Source organism: Gordionus sp. m RMFG-2023, chromosome 1, assembly GCF_954871325.1.
Source record: "Gordionus sp. m RMFG-2023 chromosome 1, tfGorSpeb1-WG-v2, whole genome shotgun sequence".
Classification (NCBI taxonomy): Eukaryota; Metazoa; Nematomorpha; class Gordioida; order Chordodea; family Parachordodidae; genus Gordionus; species Gordionus sp. m RMFG-2023.
Window position 1 is genome coordinate 12,943,277 of NC_088775.1, and position 14,833 is coordinate 12,958,109.

A 14,833-nucleotide genomic window follows, 5' to 3' on the forward strand; every position below is an offset into this window, starting at 1 on the left:
TAAGCTCTCTTTCCTTGAAAATTGAGTACGGTGGATTAATTTTTAGCCTAAAACTATCATTTTTACATGTTGTTGATTATATATTTTAAAACAATGTCTTTTAATTAAAGCAACTTTGTCATTTGTTTTATATATATGTTTTTGTTTCATTGATTGTTACTGGGAATTAAAAAAATCTAAAACAATTTGGCAAAATGAATTATTTTATAAGAAAAAATATCTTTGACTTCAGGTTGATCGATTTTCAATTACATCGTTGTGAAGGGGCAACAGCTGATTACACCTTGTATATTTTTTATTTGAGTAGAAAATAAATTCTAATGAGCGAATATTTAGCTCAAAAAAGGATAAATAAATTAACTCGCGCCGCAATGCTTGATTTTCTATGCCTCATAGATGTAGAATCTGAGTTAGCCGATAGCCATTACCTAACTATACCTTTTTAGTATAGACCTACATGGTAAAAGCTATCCATTTTTATACTGGATTTTATCAAAAATAATTAAATAGATAATAATATTAATTATGAAAAATTATGTATAAAACTATATAGAAAAAATCTGAACAACTGCTAAAAAAAATAGCATAGAGTTACTAGAAATTAGATACGTTTTTAAAAAATATATAATAATATTTCGTAATATTTACCTCAGATTTTAATGTGCTAATTAGAATTCAAAGAATTTAAAAGATTCTGGGAAAGTCGTTCCAAAAAATATAGCAGAATTACATTTTTGCCTCTAGTGTTTGTCACTAATTTTGATAATTTATACCACAACTTTTTTATGCAATTTAATATTTGATTATATTTTTATTATCATTGTGATAAATAAATAAAATTATATAAAATAAATTTAAAATAGTTTTAAAAAAATATTTAAATATTTTAAAATATTCAATTTTTGATCTTGAAATTTTTAAAATTATTTTAATAATATTTAAAAATTTTAAACCAACATTTTTATCATATTAAAAAGTTTTACAATTTCTAAAATTAAATTTGGAATATAATAAGAGAGATAGAAAATATAATAATTTAATTTAATGCGATGCGATGCGATGTTTTTTCAATTTTTTTTAAAAAAATATTATATTTATCGATTTTTGATTTTTTTTTAAAAAAAAATCCCAATTTGAAAACACTTGTCTAATTTGGGGAAACCCATAAGAACCAAAACTTATAGCCCATCTTATTTAATATCATCAAAAAAATATTTAAATGGCATTGCTTATGGACTATATACACTTAAACTAAAAAGTTCGTCTGAATTATCAGGAGCCAAACATGTGAATAAAATTTTCATGTTACAAAAGTTCAAGTATTCAAAAAAAATAATATTAGATTCATAGTTGCCTGAGCGTTTATTTATGCTTTTGTGAGTTTGAGCTTTTATTGTAAAGAAAAATTTGATTAAAAAAAATAGATAAATAAATAATATAACACATGTTAAATGATCCGAAAAAGGTAACGGTTTGAGCCAAAAAAATGTAATATATTTTTATATTAAATCTTGCACCGAAATACGAGTCCGAACCCGATTTGACCAAACTCCTATCGATCAGACTCTGAGAGTCATTTTCTCCAACTGGGTTATTCGAACCCTGACGATTAGTCTTGGACCGGAAAAAAATTTAAAATTATTTTGTTTATCTAATGTTTATTTTTAATGAAAATTGTTCAAAAATTAACCATGAAATTGTTTATTATCCTTATTCGTTAACGAGGATTTTCAACAGTTCAATATAAAAACTCGGAGCTCTGAAAAAAAAACTTGGAATGGGGTTTGACAGAATGTTTTATATATTTTATATTTTCGAAGGTTTTTAATCAAAATTTTAAAAAATAATTTCGTAAATTTTTTGATTTTTGTCCAGATTATAGAGTAAAAATTTTTTTAATCAAAAAAATTTGTTATTTTATCATGGAAGATTTTATGAATATAAAAATCACAAAATATTAACTTATAAAAGATTTCTTACAAAAAAAGTGGAATTTTAGGTAAAATTTGATCACAATCATCTATCAGCATTTTTAAAATATTTTTCAGAGATCACAAATCCTTGAAGATTGTTATATTCTGAAGGGCATTTCAAACTCTGGTTATAAATCAAATATACTTCATTATTATTATGATAGAATTTCAATCTTTATTATCATCCTTGTGCTCTTATACTCATTGGCGATCAAAAATAAAATTCACGATCACACCGAAATTAACAGCAATAGTGACCTGTTAATCATTCTTCTCAAATGTTTATTTTAATAAATTTAATTTTATTAATTTAGAAAAAAAGAGGTTATAATCTGAGACAGGTTGACCGAATTTACAGTTATATAGTTAGTTTAAAAGAAAAGAATGTTTGAGGTTTGCAAAGCCAGATCTGGATAGCTACAATCCGAAAAACCTTCCTAAAAGTCAGGGCCTGTCTTGCTTGGTAAATATTATTGTACGAATTTTCCGGCCATCACATCTTTAATAGCTTATTTTTCCAATGTCCATTAAGGCTCTAATATCTCTCCTATATCGCTATCATTATCTATACCAACCTTTTTATAAATCAATTGTGATTGTATCTGATAGTGCATTGTATATTGTATTTTATTATAAATAAATTGATGTGAATTTACTTTTTATAGAGTTATTGTTTTAGTTATACAGCTCTTAAAATACAAAGAAATTGGCATATTGTTCTCAACCAGTATTAATCAAAGTAATATCTTACTTCTACAAAAAAATATATTAAAACTTTAATTCCCGGAACGAGGCACTGCCTAAAGTTTTATATATAAATTGTACTGCATGACCCTAAATTTTTTCATGCACGAATTGCCCGACCCCTGCCATTAAGTATTTTGCACTGCCCATTACAATTTTAAAAAAAATTTCGAACGGTCCCACTGGCCTAAATTTTGGACGGGCAGTGTAGATCTACTTGAAATTTTGCAATGCCATCTATAAAAAATTAATTCATTTAAAATTATTGTTGTATTATTATAGTTTATTATTTATATTTATATATATATATATATTGACGTGAAAAAAATATATATGTTAAAAAATCACATTTTATTTCTTTTGTTAAAAAAATTATTATTATTATTTTTAAAAAATTTAGTTTTTTTTTTTGGAATTTAAAAATTTGTAAATTTGATATAGTTATTGTAGTTTATATATAATTAAAATAAAAGGAAAGATTTGCGTCTCCTATTTACTTTATTTAAGTATTTTAAGTATTTTATTTAAGTATTTTTATTAAGGATCCATAGGCAGTTCGTAAAAATTAATAATTAAATTCACCTAGAATTAGTAAATCAAATTTTATAATCCATAATAAAAATCCTTTAATTTAGACAATCGATTTAGCATATCATAAATTGAGCGCCATCCTGTTGTGCATCTATATCGCCATAGGTCTTCACACTAATTTTAGGATTCTAACAGCTTACTAATTAAAATTTTAACAATATGCTACACTCTGTCAATATTCTCTTTAAAAAAAATATTGAAAATAAATTCAAAAATAATTTTTGAACCCCGAATTTTAAAAAAAGGGTCAGCTAAGGGATTGGATATAATCTCGAGGATTCCGACTCAGCCCTGGGGTAAATATATTTGATATTTGAATTAAAATGGGATAAAAATTCTAATCTTTGTGGACTGGTTCTTTCTTTCAAATGCGTCCTTTTTTGGTTTCGGTTAAAGATATTCTATCAGTTCTGTTCAGGCAAAAGTAAGTTTAAATCTGATTTAGGGAATTTTTACTCTATTGCGTTATTTTAAGCCATGATTAGTGTATAGGATGGTGTAAATCTTTAATAACTTTCATATTCACTATATGTCGTTTTTGTTACTATCAAACTGTTCATTTAAAGATATTTTATTCAGTCAGTAATGATATGCCTTTTTTAAAAATAAATAATTCTTCAAACTAACATGAACTTAATAAAATCTGGGTAACTGGAAAGAATTTATACCCCTAAAAAGCGATTATATATTAAGGCTAAAGATTAGGCAAGATTGATTAAAATTTTGAACAACTTCAACTTAATAAGATTTTCACTCAAAGCACGACATTTAATTCTGGTTAAAGTGCACTAGCCATTAAAGGTCGGCGCTGCAATGGCGATTGTTTTGAGTTGATCTAAAATACCGTATTTATTTAGATGCTTTTAAAAACCTTTATTTAAATTTTAAATGAGGAATATAATTAATTTTACTTATTTTATTTAAAAATTGGATAAATGAAAGAATATATTATAAAATATTAAATGTTCAAATCCTTTCAAAATATTTAAGATTATCAATATTAGATTTATTCCTATTTCAAAAATAAAGTGTCTCTATACCGTTCAATTATCCATATGAGATTACCTTGTTTAGTAAATGATGTTTTTTTTATTAGATGAAAATTATTTTAGAGCCATCTTATGGCAAAATATATAAAATTGATTAAAAGTATATATAGCAAGCAGGGTTGCCCGTCAAAAATCGGGTAATTAAGAATTATGGTAAATTATTAAATAAAGAAAAAATGGAACGGATTACAAATTATAATGTATTACTAATGCTTATGTCAGAAACATTGATAAAAATAAATGCAAAGAAAGGGAGAAGTGGCACGACTGGCTATGATTTTATTTTGTAAAAAAGGGGGGCTAAGGATTGGGTTTAATAGAACAAATAATCTAAAAATTAAATTAGAATAAAAGCTTAAATTATAATAGATTTTGAGCTAGAAGAGTTTACGCGAAATTTTTTTTCCCGGCCACACCTGATGCTTTGGCTGAAAATTTTATTATAAATTGGAATCATTCATAGTGCTTATTTTATTCACGTCCAACTTGATCCAATAAGAATTTAAAGAATTCATAGCAGATCAAAATTATTTTATCTGGTCACGAGGATTATTTTTTAAATATCCAATATGAAAAATTAGTAGTCCTTATGAATAATAAATAAGTATGGGGTTTGATATAATTAAGAAAACATTAGGAAAACTAAATAATTTCAAAATTTTTATGAGGTCATATCCAATAATCTGGTTTAAAATAAATTTAAAACTAACCGAGTTCAATAAATAAATTCTGAACCCGGGTTTAACCAGCCTTTGAATCAGCCTAAATACCTCTCATTTTGGACTCACCTGATTCACTGGAAAGAAGCATCTATTGTCTCACCAAAGAAACACCTAACTTAAACAAAAAATGAGCTCAATTGAATATTCAAATTTCTTCAAGGAGTTGGTATCTCACAAAAGACTCTTTCTACGAAGTAGGCATTAGCATCATTGAAAACTACATTCGATTCAACGACTGTCTATCCGTAAAAAATCAATAACGTTCAACGCTATACATCATTACCCACTATAAATGTTTTAAAATTTTCATAATGATGTTAATTAAAGCCCATTTGTAAAAGTATCTAATAGAAATTGATCAATTGAAGATAATTTTAATAAATGGTGTCATTAGATTTTAATTGTAATTTGTATGAAATATTAGAAATTTATCATCAAAATATAACAGAAAACGATATTAAAAATGCTTATCACAGATTAATAAAAATATATCATCCTGACAAATCAAGTATAATAAAATTTATATTGGATAAAAAAAAATTTTAAATGAAAAAGATGGTAACCATGATAAATATTATCAAATTATAAAAGCATGGGAAATATTAAAAAATAAGACATCTAAACATTTATATGATATATCTATAGAAAAAAACAAATCTACTTATATATATGATGAAGTAATGATTTATATTGCAATAAAAATTATACATTATTTAGGTTAATATAGATGAGCTCACAAGAAATGGTGATGATTATACATACCCATGCCGATGTGGTGAAAGTTACTTTTTAGATTTTAGTGAACAAAACAAACAATCAAATTTATTAATACCATGCTCTAATTGCTCATTATTTTTAAATGTTAAAAGCCCTTATATATTTTAATAAAATATAGAATAATTGTCTCCTTATAATGTGTCATTTATAATACACGCTATGTATCAAGGATAGGCATAGCTTAATGCAAATTACCTCTAAAAAAATGTTGCATTTTTATCTACAATTTAATTTAGATATTTTTTTTAGTTGCTGCAGATTTTTCGTAGCTATATCTTAGCTATAAGCCATGTTATAGATGGCTAACAGTAAATAAAATACTAAATATTTGGTTCAACATTTAACTTAAAAGGAACTATATTTTTTATACAATATTTAATAAGCTTAAAAACAAATCAATAATTATCAGTTATATTATTTATGTTATATTGAATTCAATTCATTAAATATCAAGATTAAGTTTATTTCATTATTAAAATACAAAATATTTTTATTTTACGCAATTGATAATCATAGCTTGCTAAATTTTAAGTTTTAGTTGATGAACATAATGTTTAAAACTAATTGTAAAATATCCTAAAAAATTAACAAATTATATCAGATTTTTTCTAATCCTCAAAGTATTTAACTAATTTTTTGATTAAGATTTTAGTCAAAATAGTATTACACAAGCCTCTAAATTTTGTTACTAGATGTCAAGCCATTTTTCTTTTTTCATCTATGAATAAAATCTTCAGGCTTGCATTTTTGGTTAAAATATTGGGTTGGCCATTTATAAATTGAGTTGTTTAACAATACTACCTCAGTGGATTTGACTAATGATATTATTTTGACACTCATCAAATTTTGAACATTTTCTTAAAAATGAGAGTTGGAATTTTAGTCTATTTGAATTTTATCTCAATATAAAATTGTTATTTTGAAAATATAACACAACTCTATGCCATCAAGTGCCCTATTAGAAAGACTCGTTTGGTTAAAAATGTCTCTATAGATAAACAGAGTGCTCTAATAATAAAAATTTTTAATAAATTTTTAGCTCAGAATCCTAAACTAAGCCTAAAGCAGACCTTACATAATTATATGAAAAATATACATTGGGAAAGATTGTGTCTAGATATAGATCCGTTTCAGACAACATATTTGTAACCATTTTTAAATACGTATCAGTATCTAAATACATTTGAAAAGTTTCTTACAACTCTTAAAAATACCATTGAATATAATTTTTATTTCTTTGTTAATCCAAAATATTTAAGTTTTGCCAGTTAAATCAATTCATTGTAGAACCAATAATAAATTGCTTTTTAACTGGTAATGTATTTCACATTGAAAAAATTCTTTCACATGTGGAAAATTGTTTAACCATTTCATTCATGCTAAGCTAAAATATAACCCACCACTTTTTTCAAATTTTGCATAATAGTACAAAATTTAACCCACCTTTAACATGTATTTATTTTATTTTTACTTATGCTTAACACATTATTTTTTTAAAAAAATTTTCCTTAAAATTCATCATATTGAGATTTTTATTCACATTTTGTATGTTTTTCCAGATTTTTCACAAACGGATATTTTAAATTATTCAATTTGTTATTGTAACATTTTGTATACGTAACATTTTGTATATGTACTTCAACATTGATTTATATATAGTTCATTATTTTTATATATAATGCATCCTGTTTTTAATAATTAAATTATTTATAATGCGTTTCAATGAATCCCACTATGCAGAATGCTGTCAACTGATGAAAGGATATTAGCTCAGATTATATTGATGAATCCTCTGCCTCAGAAGATAATATGCCCCTTTTAAATTTATTATATACTCCCACATATTGGAAAAATGATCCACGATTACTACAACGCCTATTGACTTACTTATGGGCCAAAAAATATCGGAGATGCTGAAACTTCATAAAAAAAATTCAATTTTTTGTAACTTATTTTCTTCCAGAATTTTTGACATTTCAAACTAATTTATATACAGCCCAAAGTATGAAACGTTTATATAATATCCTTAGTACTTATAGTTATTATTATTTTATAGATTTAAATCTGTCTATATTTATGAAATTGGAATAATTTTTTTAACCAGCTTACCTAATAAAGCATAATGCCAGATTTCCACGATTATTATATAGCCACATTATGCCTGTAAATAGGTTTGAATGGCTGCTTATACATATCCATACAAACGATATTAGTCTGATTCCTCAAAGCGAATCTTTTGATTTCGTAACCTTTATTAACTTCGACCCAGAGCCCAGCCATCCAAACCATCTAATAAAAAAAAGTGCCTTTGGAGATTAGGAGATGTACTGCCTCACATTTACCTATAAGATCAGAGCAAAAAAATACATTCTTCAACAGTTTTCGATGAACATAGTTCAAATTTGTGGTGTTATGTCTCTCTTAAAGTCGTAAGTTATAAACCATATCATTAATAATAAATCATAATTATGTTTATTTGCACAATTGGATACAGGTGTCCCACTTTAATTTTATAATAACTTAAGAAATATTTTTTTATTTTTAAAAATAAAATTATGAGATTTTTGCTATATATTTTCAATAAAATACTTTATCTGCAAAATCGAAAAAATTTCTGTGCATGAAAGGGTTAAGCTATTAATATATTATTTAGTTCTTCTTTAAAATATATTAATATTTTGGGGTTAGACATTGACCAATAAACTACAAATCCTTGCTAATCATGCACGATTTAAAAAAAATAATAGAGAATCATGTTTATCTCTTCAAAATGCGTCAGAAAATGTTTGTTAGCTTGTAAAAAAAATCATAAATTATTAAAATATCCAAGAAAATACCATTTTTTGATGAAGATAAGAATCATAAGAATGCTCACTAATTATGCATAAATTTAAAAAAAATATAGAATCATGTTTAGCTCTTCGAAAAAACAATTCCTGTTTTGTCTAAAATAATACCACTTAAAATCCTGACACTAATTTTATGATTCAGAAAATATTAAATATTAATGGGAGTTTTAAAAAAATATTTGAATATCGAAAAAACTAAATTTTTTTTTACTATTATTGGAATCATTGAATCCCACTAATGTTAAAAAGCCCTATTTGGGTGATTTTTATATTTGGAACTCTATTTGCGAAATCTCAAGGCTTACATAATATCCTTCCTAAAATCTTAATCAGGTCGTTATTAAAAATCGACCCTAATCGGGATTTTTAAAAAAATTAAATCCTACCTTCGCTAATTATACACTAATATTTAAAAAAAATAGTATCTCTAACATAGTGGAAAGCCACCTCATTCAGCCCCATATTTAAAAATTTTTTCTTTAAGAATTGTTTTTTATAAGGCTTTTCGGTTCCTAAAAATGTTTAGACTCTTGCTAATTATCGCACAGTTTTACAAGGTTTTTTAAAAAACTACTTAGCTAATTTTATACCTTTAGTAATTTTAATCATGATACTTTTCATATCATTGTTCATAATGCATAATTATATATTTTTTAAATAAAATATTTTGTAATTGTGCATCGCAATTTCTATTTAATCATTATTATATTTAAAAATTAAATATTTGAGGAAATTAAAAGATAAAACACATATATAGATATGCATTAAATAAAAGTGGAATTTCTAAATATATACCTTAAATAGGTGGGGTATTTAATTTAACATTTATTTAGTTACAAAATCCTATAGTAGATTTGATATTAGTGACAAAGCGTCCATAAAAGTAGGGTAAACATTGCACACCTTGAATTTTGCTATAAAAATTCTTAAAAATTATTTTTTTTTCTTTATTTAAGATGTGAATAATTTTATTTAAAAAAACGGTTCACTTTTATATAACGATAAAATAAATTAAAATTATTTTTACTATGTTACATTTACCAATATTATTTCTACTAAAAAGATATATATTATTTTTACTAAGTTAAAAAAAAAATATTGGCAGGGTTGGGCAAATTTTCAGAAAATTGTATTCGAATACAGATACTTTATAAAATTTTGTATTTAAGATACAAGATACTAGATACTTTAGAAAAATTTCAATAAGATACAAGATACTCGTATTTTTTTTAAAAAAAAGCATCTAAGATACAAGATACTTTTTTAACTTTAAATAGTCAAAATCAAAATGTATAAAGCTTTATTTCTTATCTATAATATAAATTTATAAAAAAATATTTAAAATAAATTGTTGAAAATAACAAATTTATTATAAAAGATAATGCGATATTCCATTTAATAATTATATAATTAGTAAATAATAATAAATCAGCATCATAAATCAGCATTGTTTTTTAATATTATTAATTTTTCAAATGATTTATCGTTCAATCTTTGACGATTTGATCTATTAACCATATTAGCAAAACTAAATAATCTTTCAACGGGGGCTGAGGAGGGTAATATTGTGTTATATTTAATAAATATTTCTTTTATATATTTATAACTATTTAACATATTATACTCCGCATGTCATCTTTCATAAAATTTAGTACCTCTATTTCAATATCATTTATTGAATTATTAGAATTGGATGTGGTACTTTTAAGGCAAAAGTAATCATCATCTTCATCAATTGAAGATTTTGTTGAAGTATTAATTTCAATATTATTTTTAAAAACAATTAAAACTTCATGTAATAACAAATCCTGAAGGTATTTTTTTTCTTTTTCACCATCAATCCAACGATTTTTAAAATAGGGAGGAGAAATAGTTGCCAAAAATGCACTTTTAACATTGTTATCAAAATCATATATATTTTTAAATCTTTAATTTAAATAATTTTCTATGGCAACAGCTAATGGTTTGCAAAATTGTAGATTGGTTTGAATTAAATTTGTAATTTTATTTTAACGACATTTAAAATTGGAGCTGATTCTCCATAATAGCAGTTGATTTCACTCTGTATTTTGTCAATCGCTATGGCCAATGGGGCCATTATATTGCAATATTCTTCTAAATATTGAATTTCAATATCTCTTAATTTAGGAAATTCTAATTTTTGACATAATTTAGGAAGTTCGCTTTTAAATTTTAATAAACTATGAAGACTATCATACAAACTATTCCATCTAGTGCAACAAGGTGTAACTAATTGTTTTCCTAAAACTGCTTTGATAAGTTCTGCAGTTTTAGGCCTATTATTTGCATTCCATAGCTTAGCACATTTAGCTATTGCAGGATGATGAATTTTAGAAATGTTAGGAGAATCCTTAATAGCTCTCTCGACATCTGTTGTGGCAATTTTATCCTATGGCACAAACAACGAATGTGTTGAGGCAATGTTATTGAGGCTTCTTTAGACCCTTAAATAAACAAATAAATAATTTTATTTGAATAAAATTTTTTACAAAATTTACAATATCATAATAAATTTTAAAGAAGTATTAAATAATACTTTAAATGATTTCGAATTCTATACATTCATCATCATTGATGTCAATGTCATTCTCTACAGCTTCCATAGAATATCCAAACTCCTTGAAAGCTTTCTTAAAGTTAGAGCCGTTATCTGTAACACTTTTTCGTCAATACCAAAGTCACGTTGAATTTCTTTATTATGATCATCTTGAAGTACTTCAAAAAATTTGCCATTAAGTATGCTTAGTTTAAATTTATTGTTATAATTTTCGGTTGAAGAATCATCTGAAGACGAAGATAAACATATTATTCTATTTTCTTCTTCCATAATTTTAAAATAGACAGATATAAAAAGATTCAAATATGGTAGTTTTAATTGTTAGCAAATCGCTATATGACGACCAACGTCATATATTAAAAATTATCTTAAAATATCTAAATTTTGGTTAAATTTTTCATTTAAATCTTAAAATAATATCATTTTAAATTTTAATACTATTTAAATTAACCAATATAAATTTTTTTTAAAGTATCTGTATCTTTTTGAATACAAAGTTGGTTAAGATACAAATACTTTTAAATAATATGTATCTTAGATACTGGATACAAGATACTTTCCAAAATTTAAAAATCTTAGATACAAATATCCGCCATACTGCCCAACCCTGAATATTGGGACAAATTTAATGTTGCTTATTTTTTTAAATAAATGAAGGAAAAAAAATCATTCTCATATATGATAAATTTTGGTCGAATTTTTTTATTACGTTAAAAAGTATAAGCATTGAAAAAAATATATAAATTTGTTTATTTTTTAAAAATAAATAAATATAAAATCATGCTAATGTATCGTGTATTTATATGTTTAATAAATAAGGGTTGGAGAAGCAATGCTTATTTTTTTAATAAATAACACAAGAAACATTTATATAGTATATTTTTATCTATTCATTTTTTAAATAAAAAATTCAATCTTTTAAAATAATTAATTAATTTTACATGTCTAATAATTGCATGTATTCATTACCCCATTTTATTTTTTAATTTATTTTATATTCTATATTATTTGAATTCATTATTCAATTTGACTTAAAATATATTTTAGGTCATTTGTTAAACTAAGCTACTTTATCTTAAACCTTTTCAAAATAAATAAGTTTATTGATATATTTATTTCCAAAAAAATTTAAGAATTTTTTTTAATCATTATTATTTTTCTAGGAACCATTTATCATTTTAAGAATTCATATTATCGTAATTATATGCTATTTTTATTGTCGATTTTTTATTTATGAGAATTATAATTTAATATAATATACTAGATTACTATATGTGGCAGTTCCTCTACATATTCGAGGAAATCGTAACTATATAAATATGAAACAGATTCCCAATAATATTTTTCAGAGACAAATTTTAGATATGATTTAGCTTCTGGAACATAGTCAATTAGATGAAAAAGTTCTGGAATGTTATGTTTATTTCATTCTAAAAACATGTAAGAAATGATTAATTTGAAAATGTGAAAAATAATTAAAATTTTTAATTTAAAAATCACTAAAATATTTATAAAATAAAGATATTGTAAAAAATAAACACATAAATATTATGATATTATCTTTTCCGGAGTATAGCGGCAACATGCAATCTTATATTGCTAAGCTGAGAGTTTTTTTAAAGATAGTAAGCTCAGTAGTAGATGTGAGGCTATGCTATTATCTATTAATTTACCTGATAATATCTTTAACTTAGTTAGAGCCATATCGACAGATGAGGAGTTTGAATCTCCAGATGCTTTGCTGAAAAGGCTCAAATTGATTCATAAAAGTAATTATATAAATCTTATAAATAAAAATATTGATAAACATATGATTAATACATATAAATTAAAAGAAATTTTTGTTAACATAATATCATTTGAAATAATCTTAGTATCTAAAGATAAAAATATAAATATGCCCATAAGATAACTTGGTGAAATTTTTAAAAAGTATTATGACTGTAAAAATAATGATATAAATTTTAGTATTGAAAAAATTAGTGAAAATGAAGTAGATGAAATTCCCATACACAAAATTTTTAAAAAAATAGAAACCAAATCATTGCTTGACACTTACAAATATAAAAAAATCAAGAGAATAGACAATACAAATAAACATTTACCTTATATAATTAATGATAAAGTGGATGAAAAAATTTTTAATAACAATGAAATCTAAATTATGTTTAAAGGACAAAACATATGTAAGTAATAACAACTACTTTAAAATATTATTTTTATGAAGATAAAAGAAAACAGTAATTTTGAGTTATTATTTGCTTTAAAAAATAAAGGCACAAAGTTTAAATCTCTAAAGAGGGAGATGGATGTACAGACTTACATATCATCTTTTATTAAAAAATACATATAATATTTAAAAAAAAATAATACATTATGAAACTATTTATAAAACGCGAAATTGAGAAACGTAAAACGCTATTATTTAAAACGCAATGTAAATAATATAAAAATAAAACGCAAACAATTATTTATTATTTCAATTATTCAATATTTGAAAAATTTATTCTGCTTCAATTATTCTTAATCAAATTCGATATTCGTTAAATTAATTCTATTTCGATTACTCGACGATTATTATTTTATTACGACGTTATTCAATAATACCTAGATTCTAAAATCATTCAAAATCTTCGCATATATATTTAATAACAAACAATGATAATAATTAACAGAAGGATGACAAAGTCAAATCATATGAACAACTAAACCATTTTTCAAAGATTTGGAAAGAAAGTTTACGAACAAAAACCGACTATACTAGATATGACAATACCCAGATGATGCCATATACTGAGAGCAACAGACACATCAATTAGGACAACCATGGCAGATTCGACCATATTATGACAACCAAAGATTTAACAACCAAAATAACTATCATTTTCCAAGACGAAACTATGACAGATTTCATGATCAAAATAGATGAGAAACTCCATATATTCCTTTCAATAATCAGAACCCAAAAGATTTACATACAAAGAGAACCTAGACGGGGTTCCTTTAGAGGGTGGAATGTTAAACATGGATCTATATATATAATTATTTTATTTATACTGGTTGTTGTATAGCACAAATTGTTATATGTCGCATTCATTTTATTAACACAACTGTTAACTTTGGGGGGGGGGGATGCCTTTGATAAGACACTTCATCGTATTTTTCGTCCAACTCGTCCAATTTGTTCAAAATGGAGATTAAGAAGTTTAAGTGATTAAAATAATATTAATTCATTTAGAATGGTAAAAATTTAATTTTTAATGTATAAGTTAACTTAATGATATAATTTTCTTTATATTAAATTGATATTAACCTCACTCAATAGTTTTATATAAATTATTTAATAGATTTTTTTTTATATATAAATTGATTTTATATACTATATAAAGAACAATACTATATTGTATTTTTAGTTAAATATTTTTTAAATAAATTTAATAAATAAAAAAACCTTCTTGTCTAACTCTTAGCCAACTTTAACAAATATTATAGAATATATTGAGAATATATTATTTTAGTATATTTTTTTATGATTATGAAAAGTGGATAA

The 14,833-nt window shown here is 24.0% G+C and overlaps 1 long non-coding RNA gene across 1 annotated transcript; it reads left to right on the forward strand.

The window, feature by feature from the left end:
• Window positions 1-5,380: 5,380 nt before the first annotated feature.
• LOC135922408 (uncharacterized) lies at window positions 5,381-5,976 on the forward strand. Its single transcript, XR_010570882.1, has 3 exons — window positions 5,381-5,587; window positions 5,635-5,756; window positions 5,797-5,976. It is a non-coding gene; the product is annotated as an uncharacterized LOC135922408 (long non-coding RNA).
• The last annotated feature ends 8,857 nt before the right edge of the window (window positions 5,977-14,833 follow it).